The sequence below is a fragment of the Cavia porcellus genome, unplaced genomic scaffold (genome assembly GCF_034190915.1).
Source record: "Cavia porcellus strain 051 isolate PalLab524CR breed Dunkin Hartley unplaced genomic scaffold, mCavPor4.1 scaffold_20, whole genome shotgun sequence".
NCBI classification, from domain to species: Eukaryota; Metazoa; Chordata; class Mammalia; order Rodentia; family Caviidae; genus Cavia; species Cavia porcellus.
This window is the reverse complement of record NW_026947503.1, coordinates 17,751,131-17,773,824: the sequence shown is the minus strand read 5'-3', so window position 1 is coordinate 17,773,824 and position 22,694 is coordinate 17,751,131.

The following is a 22,694-nucleotide window of genomic DNA, read 5'->3' as shown; positions in this document are numbered from 1 at the left end:
AGGTATTTCCATAATGTGCAAGAGTCTGGACAGATAAAGAGAAATAAAATTCATTCAAGAACTGCTATTGAATTATAGCATATTTGGAGATACATGAGTCCCCATGCCAAAGAAACCCCTGTGAATGTGAGTTCTTAGAGTGATGCACTAAAACACAGTTTTAGAACAGCAACTTAGCACTTGTTTGCTTTCTATTAATTTGAGTGTGGGTGAGAAGGGAGATTCAGTATTTAGATAGACTGAGATTTGTTCAAATGAACGACTCAGTTAAAATGAGCAGTACATTCTGTGAGCACTGTATGGAAGTGAAGATAATTGAACAACAACATAAGGGTCCCTCTAAGGTTCTTTGGTTTGGTTTTTCTTTTTCCTTTTTTTTAAATTATTATTTAGCAGGGTAAGAGAGGTTGATCCTCTTCACCAATTTGCTGGGGGATTCCAATAAATGATGTGAACATTTATTAAGTAATTTTTACTGAAAATTGTGGTGGATAAGGTTTGAATAAAAATCACTTCATGGTGCTAAACTGTTAAAACACACAATAAAATCTTGATGTGGAAACAGGATATTTAAGGACATACTGTTAATGGAAGTGTTATCTAAATTTCATTCCTGTAATGAAAATTTCTCCAGCAGTTAAGCGCCAGAGTTTCCTGTCACTTTGATATAGAGATTAGACAACAAAATGAATTGCCATGTCCATCAACAGTGCTAGGAGAGAACATCCTCATCACACTGGGGAGAGGCGTGGCACTGAAACAAGGGCTGAAGGTCAAAAGGAAGTGGATGAGTTCAGGAAAGCACTAACCACTTGGGAAGGGCGCAGCAGAAGGGGTACTGGATACTAAGGCTCTGATAGAATTTTAAAGAGAAAAATAATGCAGTGTTGAATATTTACTCCAATAAATTTGCTGAACAAGAGAAGGTAACCTTAAATTCTCCATATTTAGTTTGAAGCACCTAAATATTGCCTACATTTAGAAGCTGATCTGCCTCATTTTTTAAGTGGATGCCTGGGAGCTTTAGTGTATGTCCTAACCTATTGGTTTGAAGTTTTGTTTATTTTGTTTATTTATTTATTTTTTTGTTTGGGGGGGTTGTTTTTACTTTTTGAAATAGGGTTTCACTATGCAGTTTAGGCTGGCATTTAACTCACTTTATAGACAAGGCTGGAGGAGTCTTCTGCATCACCCTCCCAAGAGTGCTGGTCTTACAGGCATTCACCAGAAAGCCCTCATCTCTGTTATCTAGCTGATGGGAGAGTTTATTCTTGTGACCACACAAAAAAATTGAAAATTAAAACAAACAAACAAAAGCCAATCCTCTTTATAACCACTGTATCTAAGTGTTGCAGGAAACTGCAGGCAGGCTTGGGGATGATCTGCTTGATGGTTCCTAATTGGTACAAACATACAAAATGTCAGTATTGTTCACTTTGCAGAAGGTTAAAGTCATATGTAAATACCACTGGAAGAATTTATTTTGGGGTTACAGAATAAAAATATTGAAAAGAATTCAGGAGATATTACACAACTGTTTTTGTCTGTTTCTGTGATTTTGAGTAAGTAGGGATGGACCCCAAGCACTGCCACTGAGGTCTGTCCCCTGTTCTTTGTTTGAGAGTTTTTTTGTTTTTTTTTTTTTTTTTTTTTTTTGTTTTTTTTCTTTTAGCAAGGAAAATGTAGCATTGGAAGATAAAAGGATTTACTTAATATTGTATCTATTTAAAATAGTAAATAAAAGAACCTAAACCACACATAGCTTCTCTAAAAGAAGAGAATGGCTTTTCATACTCTGCTTTGTTCTTTATCTGTGCAATTGACAGGTTGTCTCTGAAATCTTATTGTATAAAAGTGAATACATTTCTTTAACTTTTATAGTTGATTGTTTGGACTCTTAGCATCTACAATAGATCCGTACTACAAAAATTTTATTGTTTCCTCAATTCCAAACTTACTTTCATACATCTTTTCTATCAAATCAAACAAGCAAGAAACAACCTAAGCAGTTTGCTCAGTCCAAAGGAGGCTCATCCCTCTCTCTAATTACAGGACTAAAACAGCAGTGTAGGCTAAATTATCCACAACTGCTTTACTCCTCTCAGTCTGAAACCACAGTCAGTAAAACCTCATCCTCTCCAAGGAATGATGTTCTTTACTGCAGCACTGATCCAGATTCCTGTGCATCCATGATGAGCTACCCACCACCTGTTCTCTCCAAAGTTGTAGACACAATCAGCTTACCCAGAGAGTAAATCCCAAGTCGGACAAGGAGCTTTAATTTATTGTTTTGTGATCAGTGATTGATTCAATGGTAACAGTAATGTCACTACACTTTTCATCTTTATGCAATGCTTGGAAAGATCTTTCATTTTGTTTTGTTTTATTTTATTTTTCAAGTACTAAACACTAAGCCCGACTTTCATACTGATCTATGTCCCAGTCCTTTACTTGTTTATTTACTTTTAATTTTGAAACAAGATGCTGTTTAATCAATGAGTTCCCATGTCAGACTCAAAAACCAGACCCTTTCCCTCAGCAGTGCAGAGTGCTGGGATTCCAGGCAGGTTGTCATAAGGATAGCAAATCATAAATTCTTAATTATTCTAACAATCTGTTATAAAAATCCCAAGTATTCTAATTATTAAATGACAATAGTGATTTAAATATGTTCAAGCACCTTCACGGGCTCAGCCTTTGTAATTTGAAAATTTCAGATGCTGTAGTTTGAGTCTTTGTAGCAAACTCAGGGATGCAAAGACTGATGCCCCTTTGAAGAAGGACTTTCTGCCAGCTACAAGTGTAATCAGCACACAGCCTCCAACTCCACCTCCTTCTGATCTGCCTCAGTTGTCCGTAAGCACTCTGCCCAAAGGCACTCATTTCTGCAGCAACTCAAATTCAGTAACTGGGCAAAGCAGCAGTGTAAACTTCCGTACATTTTTCATGATAAGGATGAGGAACTGTTTGTTTCACAACACCCTGATGGATTTGCAGAGATTGTGAGGTTCATATAGAAGTTCATATTCTTCCTTTTCCTACCTCTTCTTCCATCCATTTCTTCTTACAGGTATTTATTCCTGAGAAACATTTTGCGTTCCAACCCTACCTCGTTCCAACTCTGCTTTCAACTCTAATTATAGAGACTATAACTTGGGCCAGTTGTGCACTGTCCTAGTCAAGAGAGGAACATTTTAGACAAATTTGTCCATCTCTTCTATAAAATTATATACACACAGACACAGCCATTGTCTGGAAACTCACAAGATGGGTATATTTTGGTCTTCACTCTGGAAAATCACAAGCAACACCTAAAACCATTTTCTCCTAAAAGGAGAAATTGATACGCTTCTCCCCTAAATATGGAAAGTCTACTCAAATGACTTGTGATGTACAATAATGAAGAGAACTGGCATCATTTCTTCTACTTTCAAATCATCAATTACCCCGTTAAATGATACGAAATGAATGCAAAATATATTGACAGAGCAACATAGTGAAGTATGGAATTGCTGAAAATATACTCTCATATAGTCCTAAAGTTGTATATTGATAACAGTAACTTATTTAATAGTGTTTATCAAGTGATAAATACTATGACATGAATTTACTAAGCTTGAAAATATCAATATATTGCTCATAAGTACTTTATTACAAACTGGCACAGCTAAATGCAATATCCCTTTCTGGTAAAATTTGGGGCTGAGTTCCTCAACTATTGTTGCATCGCAGGTAAATTCCTGAATCTGTCATTGATTTTGTTGTATTCAACTTGTCCTCCTCTGCCTGGAGTTACTCAAAATCAAAGAAATATCTACAAAAAAAGTACAGGGGGAAAAGAGCCTAGGGTTATAAGGGAGAATGGAGAGATGTTGGTCAAAGTGTAGAAACTTTGACCACAGGGACATGATGTACAGTTTGATGACTATATTTAATAATGGCATAATATTTACTTGAAATTTACTGAAAGCCAATTATTATAGCCTCTCTATAAACTCACAAAAACACACAGAGAATTAAATGGTAACTAACCATGATGAAAATGTGTCAATTAATTGGATTGCTGTAGTCATTACACAATGTATATGCATATCAAGAAATAGGATTGTAAATACCTATTATATATAATTTTTATTTGTCAAATATAGCTTCAAAATGCTGGAGAGGAAAAAAGCTTGGTTCTGAAGTAAACAGTCACACTGCAAAATTTTATAATATTAGTAACACAATTATTCAGATTTTTAAACACAATTTAAGAGGCAAAGTTAAATAGACTTTGTTTCCATTTTACATTCTTCTTTGTTTCCTAAGATTTGTATTTTTTTCAAATACCCTATAAAACTATGGAACATCCACCCTTAAGGTGTCAATCCAATGCCCTTCACAAAATGAGTTCCTCAAAGACAAGTCGTTTGTTTGAACTATGAGTGCCATAGTGGCCAAATGGAAAGTTGAATCTGTGTTTAATTTTGTTTTCAATGACTTACCAACTATTCCACTGATAAAGAGAGATGTGACTTCTTGGAGTAAGAAAATGCTATCTTCTGTTCATACTTGCACTAAAAAAATCAAACCACAGCGTGTTCAAAGATAGTATTTGACAAAGCTTTTTAACCTTAGTTGCTTGTCTTCTAAACATCTCCTATCTCCTTTTCTATGAATTCACAGAAGTTGAATTATATTTGTAATTCATTATATGACAATCTGCATGAAGGAAAAGCAAAAAGAAATCTACCCATCTGTAGGAAGACACAGTTGTCTAAGTATGCTTAAATTATATAATGTTGTTTCAAATCTGCATTATTTACATTATTCTTCACAATGCAGAAAATGCAAAAGATATTATAAAATCAAACTGATCCTGGAAAAAAAATTCAGTTAAAAAATAATCAGAATCCAAATAATTCTTTATGGGTAAAATTTACAATTTTTAAAAAGTTGTCATTGTCATTTAACATTGGTTATCTTAGGTTGACAGAAAAGAAGCAAAATTTATTCAAAATGTACTAGTACTAACAAATACAGAAACAGTGATACACATTTCATAAATAAGAAAATTAATAATTATAAAACAAATATCTTGTCTGGATTGTCATAGGTATTAAATGGTATATTAAGAATTTGTACTTCAGTGTCTGCTTTACAAAACCCATAATTTCCACTATACTGTTCTGCCCAGTGCAGAAGTTTTGCTTCTAATAGTAAAAAAAATCTGTGAGTTATTTGAAGCATTAGAGTTTGTGGCAGAACTGATAAAGATGTATATACAGTATGATTAGAATATTTTCAGATCTTTTCCTATTTTGACTTTCCAATTCAGTCATGCATACAATAAATATTTGAGTTGTGATATTTAGCTCTTTCATATAAAAAGGTAGCATGTGATTGTAAATGCACATTTTTTGAGACAGGGTTTCTGAGATAGTCCAGGCTGGCCTTAAATTCATGACAGTTCTCCTTCCTTGTCCTCTCAAGTGCTGGAATTACAGACATGCAGTATGCCAGACCAAATGTACAAATTTAGAAAAAAAAATTTTAGTAACAAATGAAAGCATAGGTTCTAATTCTTCCTAAACCCCACAAACAAAATGAAAGAAGCACATGCCCAGTATGAATGGTCGTACTGAACATTAAAAATGGTGCAAAGAATTCCATAGAAACTCAGATATGAATGATTAGGGTCAAACTCTCAACAACACATGTTAGCAGCATCTTGAGGTCAAATTGAAGTTGGAGGTGGGATAAAAACATTGGAAGGAAAATATGTATATTTTAAACACCCAGTATTAAAACACCAAAAGAGGGACATCTTGAAAATCAGTGTGATGCCTAAAACTTATTCTCAGTCTCTCACTGAAAAACCAAAGAAAACTAAGTTTACATTAAAAAAGAAGATAAAAATCCTAGGTGAAATCCTCAACTTTCCATAAGGAAAATAGAGACCAAAGAGTAGAATATTATTTGTAGAGGTAATAAAGGCAAAATGATCAAAATTATAACATATTAATTAAAAAGTATTTTACATTATTTAAGAAAATGACATACAGAACAACATTCCAGAAGTAAATCACTCATAAATTAGAAATGCAAAAAATTAAAAATTAAAAAAGTTATTTTAGAAATGAAGATTAAATTAGAAGGAAAACAAGAGTTAAATAGATTTGAAAACTTAAATACAAAGACAATTTTAAAAATAAAAATGGAAAAGTTTTAAAAGAGTGAGTCTAGATAGGGTGACAAATAATGAAGTTAGGCAAAGAAAATCCAATCTCAAGAAATAAAGGCTCTGAAAAATACTTTAAAAACGAATCTTGAACTTTAAAAAACAAAACTTGTCTTAGTTAATTTCTTTATTGTTGGGACAAAATTCATGTCTTCCGGGGCTGGGAATTTAGCTCAGCGGCATAAGCACCTGCCTTGCAAGCAGGCGGTCATGAGTTCGATCCTCGGTACTGATAAAAATGAAAAAGACCAGAAAAAAAAAAAAAATGCATGTCTTCCACAATTTAAGTAAGGACAGATTTCTTTGGTTCACAGCTGTAGGCTTCAGTCCAGACTCTGCTGGCTCCAAGGATAGAAAGCACAGCAGATGGACCTGGCAGAGGAGAAACAGCTCGTGGTACTGCAGCAGAAGCAGAGGAGGAGACCATGGGAGGAGGAGGGAGATATACCCTTCGCGCCCATGCTGCCCGTGACCCACTGCTTCCAACAAGACTTCACCCTCACAAATCACACTTAGCTATGAGTTAACCCATAGGTAAATGTTTCTTCCCCATGATCCAATCACTGCCCTCCAACCCTATCTATGAATACATGAGGGTTATGGGACAGATGTATATAAACCATATAAAATTTAAAATTCCTTTTGAACCTAAACAATGAGTGTTAACTTACAAGGGACAATTATGTCTTCATCAGCGCCTTTTACAACATGCTATTTCAGATGAAAATAAAGTAAAATAATTATGACATCCAAGAAAGAAAAATGCAAACCATTGATTTTATATCCTGAGATAACTTCAATGATAGTTTTGTGGAGGTTTTTTGTTGTTGTTTGTTTTGTAGAACTGAAGATCAAATCCTGAACCTTTTGCATGCCATATCCTTTAATTATAAGAGGCACACACATAGCCTACAATAATTCAAAAAGTATTTTTCATTATGAGCACTTTTCAAGGAGTCTATTAGAGAACAAACTCTAAAAAGCCAAAGTTACAAAGGAAAATCAACATAAAGACCAGTGTTCTACACAGCTGCATATAGAATTAATAATAAAGGCTGTTAAAAAATAGGAAATTATAGAATACAGTGGTTATATTATTTAATGAAGTAGATCTAGTATAACCATTAAAATGATGGAGAAATGATAAAGCCCATGAAAAATTATAAACTTGTATGGAGAAATCATAATTAATGATAGTATAATGACAGTATCATTATTCTAAAACTTGAACATATATGAAATAGGCTTAATCAAATGAATAATCATGGTACATTCAAATTTTGCCACCTCTCATGTTCTGGCATATTCAGGTTCTCAGTGTAAAAATGCAAAGGAAGAAATTGAGTAATAGCCCAGTGTGTTTGAATTGGAATTCTCAGCATTAAATCACAAGGTATTTTAACTATTTCTAACTTATGTTAAAATGTCTTAGAAACAATCATCAATACAGTAGCAATAAGCATCTCTAGGTCCAAGTGGCAAACATGAAATAACCTATCTCAAGAAAAGAAATAGAACTTTGAGAAATACCTTACTTACATAAGTAAGTATTTTTAAAAAGTCTGGAACATCTTGAAAAATCAGGTTTTCAGGAAGTTTCTAACCCAGTAGCAATTGGGTTTTGGGTAACACACTGGGAAATTCGAGCTTCAATAAACTCTACAGATTGAATCATATCAAATATATCTATAAACTGGGTAAAAAAAATCAAAACAATTCTTGCTTTTCTGCATGACCATATTATAGGTACAAAATATGGAATGCATTTTCTTTTTAAATTATTTCAGTGGATAAGTGAAGAAAAAATAACAAAAAATTACCATTTTCTAACTCCAGTGAGTTAATGATGCAGGCACGAAGCATCACCAGACACAAAAATAAAACAGGAATGGAAGCTTGATATTATGTGCCTTCTGGTTAAAAATAAATAAATAAATAAAAATAAAAATAAAAAAAATCAAACAAAACAAACTGTCATGGTTTATGTTTGTGTCCCCCAGGCCTCATGAGTTTGCATTGTTCATTTAGATGGTTCATTGTATAGTGCTTGGATTGATGGTGTCAGTGCTGCACCCACAGAGGGGTGGAGCCAGGATGTGATGTAATGGCAGGAAGAAGGTGTGTCTCTCTCTTTGCTGGTTCAAGTTTGCTGCTGGCTGCCGCCATGAACTGCAGCCCAGCCATGCCTGCCTGTCTTGGAGCCAACTGAGTGTGGACTGAAACCTCCAAAAACTGTAAGAAATAAACCTTTCCTTTCCCAACTTGAGCATCAGGTATTTTGTCTCAGCGAGGATCATAAAGTAACTAAGACACAAACAAAAAATACTTTCACCTAAATTATTGTTCAGAGGATGAGATGTGAGTCTGATCATGCTTTGAAGTTAGGGATCAGTTGATAAGAAATATAGGATAGAACTATGGTTTGGAGGTTTAGATAGCAATGTTTGATTTTATATTAATGAGATTTATTAAAGACAGAGCATGAAAATTATTGAGTCAAATGAATCTGAATGCAAAGCTCAGTCTATTATTTATCATTTGTGAGACTAGGAAGCTCATGCACGTGCTTTAGTTTCCTCCTTAATGAAATTCACATAAAATAACAACCACCCCTTAGTTTGTCATCAGGATGAAAGTAGCAATTATTCAGAGTCCTGCTCAGAGTGGGCACTTTGCTGATTTTTCTCCCCTTTTTCTCCTACTCCAATGTAGTTCTTATTTAGCTTTGACACTGCACTGTCTCTATCATATATTACTGATAATTGTATTTAACTGGATAACAATTTCAGGTATTTAAATAAATTGCATACTTCCGAAGATCTGCAGTAAATAACCAGTACTGATAGCCACGTGTAATGCCCTCCCTCGCCTGAGGGTCTGGTTTCCACTCATATCTCAAATCTCAGAGCACTTCATTACAAAACAGAGATTTTAATCCTGGTTAAAAACAATAATGATGATTAATATTTTGCTGGGAAATAAGTAATAATCAAGTTTTTAATGATGACGTCATTTATCAGATAAAAGCATGTTCCTTTTATTGAGTGGGTACTCAATACATTTTTAAATGGTTAATTATGTAAAGTGCACCTTCAAAGCCTTTTAGAAACAGTGGAAACAATCTGATATAGAAGTTGACGTCAACATAAATGTCAAAACTGCAAGAAGTTTTCTTTGATAGTTACCTGCAAGTGGGAAGGATAAAGGGGGCTAGGAAAGGAGATAGAGCCATATTCAGAAGATCTGAGCCCTGGCCCTGGTCTTGTACCTCTTAACAGCTAAGTGTCTGCCAGGTACTGGGAAAAGTACTTTCCATTTAGAAGTTTATTTCATCCTTGCGATGACATTGTGAGATAGCTTCTCCAACCACAGGGTGAGAGCATATGAGCCACAGAAAATTTCTGACTAACTCATTGGAAACCAGAAGGAGCTGGGAATTCACACTCACTTTTTTTTACCTAACCCTAAAATTCATCCAGGTGATCTCTAAAATTTTTTTTTAGCGCAAATGTTGTATGATTTATAAAATCTCTTCTTCAAATTAATTTTTAGTGATCTGCTAACCTAGCAGTTTCTTCAGATGACTCATGCCATCTGTGTTTCCTTTGTGTCCTTCACTTGTGTCATTATCCGAAAACCTCACTCGCTCTGAGAGTGCAGAACCCAGGACAAGGTCCTCACCCACGATGACAGCACGCCATCATCAATGTTGATGAGAACTTGAGGATCAAATTTTCTTTACACCCAGTGACCTTTTGCAAGCCCTTTACTATTTCTAAAGGCCAGGCTGCTAATACTGAACTTGACTGTAATTCTTTATGCTGTTTACTTAAAGGAAATGAAACTCAAACTATGCCACCAAAAGACAGCACAACAATTACATTTTAAATTAGTCACAGATTTATCAGCTCCTGCATCTTCTTGTAATGGAAAATAACCTAGAGGACACTGTCATGTAACATTAGGATAGCAGCTTTGACGGAGTGACATGTTTACATTCCATGACAGAACTGGTTGAATTTCTTCATTTTCTGCATAGTGTTTCAAAATGTGGCTGGAATTATCCATCCTGCTTATCTGATGGGTTCACGCTTCATGTTTCTTCCTTGTCTTACTAATGAGACCCTTATTTTCTGAGGTCTGCTTTCATTACTCTCACCTGAACTTGTACAGGATATTGCCAATAGCCCTCCTACCCACCTATTTTTCCCTCATCCACCCAGCTCATTACTGCCTGATGAATCTTTCCAAGGGACTGTTCCATCATATCACCAAACACAGTAAATATATATGTCTCAGACTCATAAAACAAAAATCAAAGTCATTAACGGGTCTTTAGACTAACTTGATCTAGCTTCAAACTCTTTTCAGCTTTCTTTTTACTGATGTCTTCTAACAACATAAGTCACCAAATTCCTCCCGTGAAATCTACCTCCTCACTGCTGCTCTCCTTACCTGCACTGCTATTTGTTTATATCTCCATAAGACAGATTCTATGAATCTTATAAAATTTGCTTCATGGCTCCAGTTTACCTGTGTATACAAAATCCCCATGACTCTTCAGGAAAACTGTTGATTCTTTGCTGTGCCACAGTGCACGGTAATATCCTGATTCCATGGTCTGACTTTGTCATATGATGACTCTGATGTTTTGGTTCTAAACTTCAATCTGATAAATATTGGCCATAGATCATAGAAAGGATGCACAAATTTAGGCAGTGGGTATAAAAAGAAAGACTTTATATTTTTCTTGGCTGTAACCAGGGAAGTCAAACATAGAAAATAGTTTCAATGGAAAGTATTGTTTTCCATAGCATTCCTTGCCTAGGAATGAGAACCAAGAAAAAATAAATAATAAAAATACCACACTTCTAATTTGTAGTCTGAAAAATAGCATGTGTCTCTTTAAAGGCGGTCAGCAAAGAGTTAAAGATTAATAGTAATATTGAAAGTGTTTGGGTTCAAACTCCTGTAAAAATGATTTTCCTAACATAATTTTAGGGAAAACAATTCCCTGTAGTCTTATAGATCATTTTTGTAGTTTTTTTGTTTTTTTTCAAAATGCAGAGGAAACGTATAAGATCATTTCTTGTGAAATGTACTCAGCCTCAAAGCTTTAGGTAGCTGGTTGCTTACCAAGTAAGTTGTGTGGGACAAGACAGAAGGGAGCTAATGTGTCCTTACAACCCTTTGAGCATTTTTCAGAAGCGGAAGGTAAAATAGCAGTGCTGGAAGCCCCCAGCACACTGCATCTTGAACCTGACACGGCTTTAATAATGTATTACAAAAACATGGTGTCGGCTTTGAGGAGCAATGGGGGGCATTTCATTAAGTGAGAAAAGAAGATGTATAGATAAATCACTGAAGGAGAGTTATAGTGAATCATGCCTTTACTAACAAAAAGTATAGAGAACAATATTTTTTCTCTGCTTTGTCAACATCTAATGCCCATTTATCTCAGTTACACTACTCATACATAATCACAATCACTCCATAAATTCATCACCACGGATTGTAAAGCTTAAGACAAGGTCAGGAAGCTTATGAAAAGAGCCAGTAATCTATCCAGGGAAGGACTGAGAAATGTTAATGGTGGTAACCTGGTGCACAGGGGACCCAGTTTCCATTACAAAAGTGACTGGCCATCAGTCACCATCACAGTGGGCCATCCTGAAAAATTCCAGTAGCTTAAGAGGGTCAGAAAAACACACCACATAGATCAAAGCTGCCAGGACAGAAAGCAGCTACCTACGAACAGCTACACTTGGACTGCAGCTACAGGAAGTTCCCCTGAAACTCTTAAGAGAGAGTTGGTGAGAACAGAGATACCAGAGTGGCACCATGCTAGTCACTGGCTGCTGTGTGTACCTCACAGCACCAGGGCATGGACAGCCCTTGTCTTATTTTTCTGTATTTGATGTTGTGACCTTGAGCCATAGCTTCCTGCTGGGTGTTTCACACATTCTGTTAGCCATGGTATATAACTTCAAAATCATTTGTCAAATTCAACAAAAAATTACTCAGCCAAATGTGAGGGGGGTAGGGTTCACTCTTAGCCTTGGTTTACAAATAAAATCACATCACAATGTCTTCCACATTTGTTTCCAGATGTGTATTCTTTACCATGATATTTGTTGCAGTAGGGTGTTATGACATAGTGGCTAATACCTTCCATAATCAGATCACTTCCTGTCAATTTCTCACTCCTCCGTCAGGTTTTACAAACTCCTCCTGCTATCTTCAGCCATACTATGCCCCAGACTGTCTCCATGATCCTCCTACCTTACTTTTACACAGGAGAAGGCGGGGCCTGCTCTAACCTGTGATGGTTCAGAAGCCCTGTTTAAAACCAAGAGACTGAGGAGGTGGGAAGGAGGAAAAGAGAACCCAACTCACATCAAGACAGGATACCATCCCACCCTTCCTGAAGCTCCGAAGGTGCCTTTCCTGCTTTTCCCTGGAGGCTCCGTAGCCCTTTCACATGGCCCCACAGTCTCTTTTCATCTCTACTCTTCCTCGATGAGTTTCAAGGGCTCCAAATAACAGTTTCCAGGGTTCACTCAATTAAAACCATATGTTATAGCACCACAATATTCTCAATGCCTAAAGAAGGCAATACTTTTTTAATTAAAAAATGTATATAGAAAAGGGGAGATTAAGATGAAAGAGGATATAACACAGGTCAGAACAGAACAATTTAAGCATCATAGTGTTTCACCACAGGATAACCTGACATAACAATTGTTACCATAGTGTCTCTTTCCTTGAAATATTTGAGTATAACTTCGAATACTATCAAACATAGCAAGACAGTATAAAATGATTCAAGACAGTAAAAGTATTACAGGATATTTAGAACCAACTAATAGAAAATGAACAACATTTTCTATATTATCTCCTTGACTATAAAAACTTTTGTACTGCTGTAAACGTGGGTGTACATGTATCACTGTGGTATGATGTTTTCAGTTCTTCTGGGAATATGTCTAGAAGTGGAATAGCTGGAACAAATGGGGCTTCCAATCCCAGATTTTTGAGAAATCTCCAGACTGGCCTCCACAAAGGTTGTACCAGTCTACACTCCCACCAACAGTGCAGGAGAGCTCCTTTTTCCCCTCAGCCTCTCTAGCATTTGTTGTTGTTGGTTTTCTTGATCCTGACCATTTTTTTTCTGTAGTAAGATGGAATCTCAGTGTGGTTTAAATTTGCATTTCTCTAATGACTAAGGATGATGAACTTTTTTTCATGTATTTATTTGCCATTTGTATTTCTTCATCTGAGAAGTGTGTGTTCATCTCAGATGCCCATTTTTGGATTGGATTTTTGAATTTTGGAGGTCTGATTTTTTTAAAAAATTCTTTATGTTTTATACAGAAGTCCTTTGTGTGAGGGAGAGTTCACTAAGATTTTTTTCCCAATTTGTGGGTTTTCTTTTCACTATGCTAGAGATTTTTTTTGACATGCAGAAACTTTTTAATAAGAGGTGATCCAGTCATTGATTCTGAGAAGGATTTCCCGTGCGGTTTGATTCCTGTTCATAAATTCTCTACGAACCCCTATGGCTTCAAGATTTTTACCCAATTTGTCTTCCAATAAATTTGGTGTTTCTTTAGTATTGATATCTTTGCTCCATTTAGATTTTAATTTAGTACATGGTGATAGGCATGGGTCTAGTTTTAGTTTTCGGCATATGGAGAGCCAGTTTTTCCAACACTATTTATTAAAGAGACTATCATTCTTCCAGTGAACATGTTTGGCCCCTTTATCAAAGATGAGGTGGTTGAGTGTGTTTGTAGTACTTTTACATTATCTTGCAGGTTAGTTTTAGAACTCTTTGCCCGCATTCTCATTTTCCCTTTTCTTACTTTTCACTAAGGCCTATTTGCATATTTTGCCCCAAATCAGAATCGAAGAAGTTCAGACATTCACGTGTCAGAATACGAAGAAACATCAGAAACTTTGAAAGGGATTTCATCCTGCTGCTTCACAACAGAGGTTCAAGAAGTAGGGAGGAGAAGATCAAGGTCGAGGCGCCGCCCTATCAGTCCCCCTTCGTCCTGTAGGAAGGTGATTCAGGGGAATGTAGAAATACTACTTCCTCTTTTCCACAGCACATCTTTTCAGGATGTCATGGCTTATTGCTTTTTTCCTCTTCTTTTATATGAGTGTTCCCCAGCTACAATGATCAGGCTTATTAAGGATTTTGCTTATTTTTCAGTCTATGTGCTCACTACACATGTGTTCCATGTAGAGCACTATGCTTAGTGAGGTCAGATGGTAAACTTGAGCTGAAAGAAAGGAACGATGTCATTGATGGCCATGTAGGATATATAACAATTGTTATTACTTATTCTAAAAGACATAGGTGGCCATGGTGGTGCACATCTGTAATACCAGTAGGGATCAAGATCTGTGAATTCAGGGTCACTTTGGGCTGTAAAGTGAGTTCAAGGCTGGCCTGAAGTACATAGTGAACTCCTGTCTCAAAAAAATAAAAAACAAAAATGAAAAAATAAAAGACATATAAACACACTGAATAAAGAGACGCAAAAAGAGACCACTGAATTTTATATTTTTAAAATATCTTATGACAATTATAACCCAATAAAGCTGTTACTAAAACACTGTATAAGCAATGTTTATAAATTACATGTACACCTCATGTAATTCCTATACTAAAGAAAAATAATGAAAAAGAAGTTCTTTTAACCATTATCATATAAAGAAAACAGTCAAAGTCAGTCACATGATATGTTTTATAATTCAGTTTTTAAGATAAAAATCCCATTGTGTAATTAATGTAGACAAGAAACAAAATATGAAAAATCCTGCTAAAAATTTCTAAAAAGAAAAATATGCAGGATGACAGTATAATATTAAATTGGACTATCAACATTTTTTGAACAAGATCAAGATGCTAGAAATCTGGTAAGGACCCATTATCATTTCATAAAAAACATCAGTAAAATATGGCAGAATATAACCATTGCTGACGATCCTTGAAAATATGTCATAATCTAAACTCGGTGAGCAGGTGAGGCACCATCTGCACCAAGCTCATGTATCATTAAGTGACACACTAAAATAAATTGCACAGTTAAACAATTTTACTCAAAATATTTTTGCAGAAAATGAATCCAACTGATGATGATTAGAGATGCCACAGGATGAAGTTTGGAAGTTGTTCTCAACATTGATGTGCACAAGCATAAAACCGCTGCCAACTCTCATATAATGGAGAAGCTGGCATGGGGGAAATAAGAACAAGGGCTGAGTTACCCGTTAATCCAAGAAGACCAGCAGAAACGTAATTGTGCAATGTCTGTCCTTGATTTTCTTGTTTCAGACCAACTTCACATATAGGTCTATATCCTACTCTTGGCAGGACAAAAATGACAACATCAAAACCTTAAAGTTGTGCACCCACCCATGGAACTTTGTCACTGCTGGATTTTAATTTGGTCCACACATGAACGCTAACTCAGCGATATCACTATTCTTGCCTGAAATGCCACCTCTTCTTGTTCAGATTCCAGATTAGCAAACTGCTGGATTAGAGGAGTCCTTGCTTTAATGTCACAGCAGTGTGCCAGTGTTCTACAGACTGAGTGGTGTATTTTAGGCTTCAGTGGCATGCATGTTGATGTTTTTCCCACTCACTCTTGAGAAATACCTTTATCTCTTCTGATAATTTCTCAAATTGTCTGTCTTGGTTTATTCTCTTAGCACAAACTATTTGTTATTGCTGCTTGTAGGAGTGTACTGGTCCCTCTACACCTCCTTCCTCCCCCTACCGCCACCCCTGCACCCGTTGCAACATTCACATTGATCTGGGAAAGCTTTGTTTGATCCTCCTGGTACTGCAAATCTCTATGTATTGCAGCATATTCCTGTTCAGAGCAAGACCTTCCCACAGTGCTTCCTTGTTCCTTCTCCTTGATTACAATGACTCCCCGAAAGCAGATGGTTCTTAAGCACATTGTTTCTCTTTTTTTGAGCACATTCTTTCTCTCTCTCTCTCTCTCTCTCTCTTTTTTTTTTTTTTTTTTTTTTTGTTTCTCTGGTACATGCATCCCAGAGTCTCTGTATTCCTTCTCTCAATTGTCTGCTTCATTTCTGCATCTTGATATATATATATATATATATATATATATATATATATATATATTGTTTCTGTGTACATTACAAATTTCCCTCTGTGTTTTTTGTTTATCTTCCATTTCTTGTGTGGAATGGGTGAGAGTCCAAATGATCAGAGAGAAGGAGACTTTTGTGTGTACCTTCCCATAGTACCAAGTAACCAAGAAATACACGATGGAGTGAAACTGTCTGAGGTCTTCATTTCCTGAACGTGGCCTGCTGCCTTTTCTGTCCCACTATCATTGTCATACATTATGTGAAAGGGAATTAACAGAAAATCATGTCCTCTCAGAGACCCCATTAAATTCTTTTCACTAGCTGAGTGCTAGATTTTGTTTTCAAATCTTCAATTGATACAATATACAAGAGTTCTCACTGTTCCAATAAAAGGAGAATAACCAATAAAAGGAGCTACAGTATCTCACATAATTTATTAGAAATACTTATCATTCCTGCAATTGCTATTACTGTCACTGTTAATTTATTACCCTATTATTGTCACCCATTTGCTTAACACGGTCACTGTCAGAATGTTGCCAGAGACTTAGATGCCATCAACTCCCACTCTCCCAGGAGGAGAAAGGACTGAGGCCCACTGTCCACCCCTGTGCTCCATGAGAACCCACGTAGACAGTGCTATGACCATGAGCCCTAAACAGATGTGGAAAACATAACCCCATTACAGGAGTAAGATAAAATGGCAATGCTTGCTATAGATAAAGGCAAAAGTTTGAACTTATATAAAACAGAAAAACTAATGTGTTTGTGGAAAAAAAAAACAACTCTTGTAGAAACTGAATTTGCTCACAAGATAAATTGAAGTTCACCTCAGACAAGGGAATTTTAAGTTATATCATCATTTGTCTCCTACTATAATTTATTCAAGTTTAAAGAGAGCAGTAACACCTTGGAACTTGTTTTGCTCTTAGTAATCTCAGCCTCCAACAGCAATATGAAGAGTTTAGGTATTTGTAAGCAGTCTTTTGCTCTGATTTGAATTAAAATAAATTGAAAGTCAGCTAATAGATGCTGGTAACTCACAAGTTAACATTAAAAGAGAGATTAAAAACTACAAAATCAACAGTGAACATTTAACCTGGAGGGAAATAAATTTTAATATATGTTACACATTGAATTATAACATTATATAATAATTTAAGCCAAAACAATGATTCAGAGTCACTTAGAAAAGGCAAAATTATGATCAAACTTGAAAAAGACAATAAAGTGAATGGAACATTTTTGAAAAGTTTTGTATTTCTATTTTTTTAAATTGACAGTAGCTAAATATATAAAGATTTTCTGTCTAAAAATCATGCTTTTGTCCTCTGAGAATTTAAATTTGTGTAATAGTTCTTTATCTCAAATATTGTTGTGTTTAATTATCTGAAAATTAGTACTAATAGAAATGAGGCTTTTAAAAAATCCCTATTTATAAGAATCCATTTACAATAGTGTCCAAGGTATAAGAACTTATAGATTTTATGTCAGCAATTATTCATATATAGAGATTCAAACCCCTAGTGTGACAGTACATAAAGGTGGGACAGAGACGTAATTATATCAGGAGGGTAGAACCCTCATAAATGATATTAGTGACTCTATAGAACAGACTCCAGAGTTTTCTTGCCTTCTCTCAGGCTTGAAAGATACAATGAATGGGCTGGGGATTTAGCTCAGCGGCATAAGTGCCTGCCTTGCAAGCAGGCGGTCGTGAGTTCAATCCCTGGTACCGATAAAAATGAAAAAAAAAAATAAAAATAAAAAAAAAAAAAAAAGAAAGATATAATGAAAGCGAGAAACATCCCTCACCAAAAATCAAATCATGCTAGCAACCTGATTTCAAAATCCCAACACCCAGACCGGTGATAAATAAATTTCTTCTGTTTATGACCATCCAGAGAATACTACTTTGTTATAGCAGTTTGATTCATGACATGTAGTATTTACACATCAACTATTTCAATAAGATATGTGTCATCATTTTTTCCTAATGAAGCAAAATCCTCACATTTACATTTGTAGAAAAGAAAATATTTATTCAATATGATCACAAATAAAGCTGAACCTCCTTGATGTAAATTTTGGGACAGATTATAAGGTTAACTTATGCATTTTACAGACAGAAATAGGTCAGTTTTGACATGGAATATAAAAAATTTATCACACACAGACTACCCAAAAATTTTTCTTAAATTTTGATTTTCCCAAAAATTATGAACAAGCCAGAATTCAAATGTGATCAACAGGAATATACACCAAAATATAGGGAAAAATTCTTTGGATTTCCCAAGGTCAGTGTTACAATTTTTCTTTGTTTTCATTTATTTTAACAAATATTCTCTTAGTACGACCCTGTAACATGGACTGTGTGGGTCATGTTTCTGTACCAGACAGCAGGACACACATGACCACTAACCACCCAAAGATGTAAAATTTCTGGCCATTCCAAGGGCACTGATTTTGCAAAGGTTCTAATTCCTGAAGCATAAAGCATATCATAATAAAAAATTTCGGGGATTCTCTGCAAGTCTACAATCACTTGACTTGTGATCCAGAAAAATGGAAATGATAAATCACATAAATCAACTTGTAGGGCAACACCTTAGCCATCTTCTCAGGCTTCCAAAGTTTTCCAATATTATTTCTTCTTCCTACACAGTACTGTGCCTTGTTTCTGCCTGGCAAGCCTGGCTAATCCTTCAAGGCCTAAATCAATTGTCATTTGCTGCTTTTTCTTCGCATGTCTCCCTGAAAGTCTAAACTAGAATTACCCCCCTTATAATATGCCTCCATATAGCATTCAATGCATTCCTCTACTGAAGCACAGGTTACAGTTATTGATTGTCAGTTTGTATTCCATCTGAGTTCAGGGAAGCTAGAGATAGTACCTTATTCATTTCATGTAGTTCACAAAAGTTCCTCAATAATATTGAACCAATTTGTTGTAATATATCATGAGGATCTACTCAAACAAGAAAATCAAATGTCTTTTCCTCACTGTGGTCAAAATGCTTGATACACCTTAAAGGAGAACGATTTATTTGGTTCACAGTTTTAGAAGGTTTAATCCATAGTTCACTGGGTATAAGTAGAGATAGGATGGCAGATGAGCATGATGGAGAAAAGCTGCTCAATTCATGGCCAGGAAGCAGAGTTAGGAAAGAGCCAGAGAAAAAGAGTCCAGTAATCAAATGTGGTCCCAAAGTCAAGGCCCCAAGATCTACCATGCCAGACCCAGAAGTATCCTTCCCTAAACTCCTAGGTGTCTCTCTATCCAATCAGGGTAATAGGATTAGCCGTCACAGCAGCAATGTGTTTTAAAAGAGCTGAGTAGCACCAATATCTTAGCAGAGCAGTAAGCAACGCTCTGCTAGTGTGGTCCTCTATCAGCATCCAAGGACTAAATAAAGCTGCTTTGAACATAGCGTGGGTGCAGGAGGAAATGGTACCACAGAAACCTCCAATGTGTCAGGGATGTGATTCTGATGAGCTGCTAGGCACTGTTTATGCCGAGGGACAGAGAAGTTCTCATCCCTGGATTTAAGACAATGCTGGGTCCACATAGCAGGAATCTGGTGGAGAAGAGTTGATCTAAAGTCCTGTTGTGCCATAGTTGAGTGATTAGTATAGAAAAACAAATGCATTCCACAGTTACAAATAATTGGATTTTTATAAAAGCCATTTCAAATTCTCATTGTGTCATTTAGTTTATAAAAGATAAGAGACAAGTAATTTACTTCTCAAAAACTCATATTCTCCCTTAACATGCCCATTTTCTTAGATAATATTGTTGATAATTAAGCTGTTTAATGAATATGAATACTGTTCATTCATGCACATACTAGAAGTACCATCAATGTTCTTGGATCTGAAGAAATTAGTAAGTTCAAGAATCTTGTTTGTTTGTTTGCTTTTAATGTCATTGTACAGAGACTTGTTGAACAGAGAAACCAGAGATCTAAAAAAGGATTTCACCATGTTTCCAGATACTGTAAAGTAACCTCCATCCATTTATTTGCTGACAAGCTGACATCTCCTCTGAAAGCCAGGTAACATGGTCACAGAACCAATGACGAAGCTATGGCATTCTAAAAGGTGACCTAGCCCTAATTAACTGACACTAACTATTCCTTCCTTTTAAATATGATGGAATTTAAAGAAAGAAATCCTGAGAGCTTTGCGTTTGTCTACTATTAACTGTGCCCAACATTTTGCAATAATGAGATGCTCTACCCATGTCCACTTTTTTCTCTTTGCTGTTAGAAATCCTCCTGAAACATGTTAGTGAGTTCCCCTTCCCACCTCAGCACATGCTGTCCAGAAAATACAATTGAATCCTGCAATGATGAGTGAGTACCTTGCACTGCTCTGGGGGATCATTTGGGGTTTCCAGGATCACAGTACAGTATTGTAGCTGTAAATAGAAAAAATAAAGGAGATTGCTCTCTGCCTATTTCACCCAGGTTAAACCTTGAAAGTCATTCTTCTGCAAAATATTCTTTATGCTGCTTATTTTTGTGAATTTCCACTTTATTAAAATTAAGCACAGAAAGAACATGATCTTATTTAAATGAGGTCTTACTGGATTTTAGGAATGAGGTCATAATGTAGCTTATTTAGGAATAGTAGTTTTTGTATAGAAATACAGGGAATGTTCTTCAAATATAACCCTGGATTCCTTATCAGAGGAGAATATTTCATGAAAACATTTCCTGTGAACTATTATGAAGGTGGAAACACTTAGGGAATTGCTGGAGAGTTTTGATGAGCTTCTTTATTACGTGAATTGACAAATGCCTGTGTCTTTCATAAGGTGCAGGCATCTTATCCTTGTTTCCTGAAAATCTTTGATTTAGAATATGAAGCTGCCCAGCCCTGCTTCATTTATCTCAGCCTATTGTCTGCTGAGTGTGACTTGATAATTGGAAAGCCCTTGATCTTTAATGATTACTCCAATGCCTTCATGTGCTTCACACAGCTCCTCTGAGCCACACAGCAGTCCAGAAAGCATTAAATATAAGCAGCAGCGCTATTTTAATGGAAATGCTTTGCTACACTGGCTTTGTAATGTGAACACATTTTTACTTGAAAAACTAGGCAGTTCAGTAGGGTTGCACTTGCTCCCAAATGAGTCTAGCATGCATAATATCTTTATGGGCTGGAACGACTAGGTACAGGTGCTCCAATTGGTAAATAAAAGCCCAAAGTCTCTGCTGTAATGTTAGGTAACTACCAACAAATATCCATCGTCTGTCTGTCTATCTATCAGCTTCACAGAGAAACTACAGGCGAACAGATTCCAAAAGCCTGCTTGCTTCACTTCAGCACCACTCTTAACATTGCACCCTCAAGAACCATTTAGCTTGCTGATAGCTATGACTTGATTAAATTATTCTCTTGACTAAATGACATTTAATAAGCTTGAAACTTTTAATACAGAGATGTTTAGCCTAAAACAACTCACATATAAATAAGGCTCAGATCTCAGCCACCAATCCACATACCTGTTACTCTGTATCACTTATTAGCATCAAACAGGATATGACTGTGTTGTGCTTAGATCTTTACTGAATGAATGAAATTATTTTTTCTACCTTTACTTCACTCAAGCGTTATAAAGAGAACATATTTAGTTCACATTTCTGGAATAAGGGTTATTGTATTGCTGTTTTGATTTTCCCCAAGGTAGACCTGGCCTAAATTTTCCCCCAAGAGGCTCAAAGTGAGCTCACACAGAGGGAGATTATGTCTGCACTTGCACTCCCTCCCTCACAGGTGTTAGGCGCCAGGATGGCATCCTAGTTAGAGAGGTAGAAATCCGTCCCAGTTTTCAGTCACTGCTGTATGAGTTGATGCGTTAGCACACCTAAGGGCTTGAAAGATCTGTTACATCATAACATTTGCCCCACTGCTTCTTTCCTTCATAAAAGGGATGTCACTTTCCACATTCCGAGAGCAACCAAAAGTAATTAGAAGTTTTTGTGTGCTATTAATATTTTTTATTTTCCTATTATTTCCCCACCTCATAAAATATCCAAAGTGGGGGAAATAGCATTTATTAAGAATTTTTAGCCCATTAACTATTCTAAGAATAGATCATATTCAACGCTTATATGAAAAACTTGTTGAGTCTGTCAGAGTACATTACCCATAGAGAGAGCATACCTTTTAGAGTTAAAGTTATCAGAGCAGAAAAAGACATTCTTCCTTTGATCAAGTTTTACCCACTCTTCTAGAAACTGAGTTGGCAAAGAGCTCTGTTTTCTGAGGAACTCTGAAAACTCACAGGGAAGTGAAATTTCCTCCTGCAGAAGTTACAAGGCAAACT